This window comes from Penaeus monodon, chromosome 28, assembly GCF_015228065.2.
Source record: "Penaeus monodon isolate SGIC_2016 chromosome 28, NSTDA_Pmon_1, whole genome shotgun sequence".
Taxonomy (NCBI): domain Eukaryota; kingdom Metazoa; phylum Arthropoda; class Malacostraca; order Decapoda; family Penaeidae; genus Penaeus; species Penaeus monodon.
Genome location: NC_051413.1, coordinates 21,931,303 through 21,931,559, shown reverse-complemented (window position 1 = coordinate 21,931,559; position 257 = coordinate 21,931,303).

Sequence of the window (257 nt, the reverse complement as noted above, 5' to 3'; positions counted from 1 at the left end):
TTAGGTAAACTTAGGTAAATATGTTTTAGCCAAACACTTGTAATTCGTTTCCTCCGAGACAAGCTTCTTACTATATCCAGAAAAAAGTAAAATTAAAATTTTTGGCTTTTTTTCCCTTGAAAAGTGGGTTTAGGTGTGTAAGCTTCAACATCTGGGAAAAAGAACAATAAGTAATTGATATATAAGGATAGATGCATACTGTTTGATGGTGTGGGAAACTTAAAATTTAATAGGTTAGTAAATAATAAACATTTCAT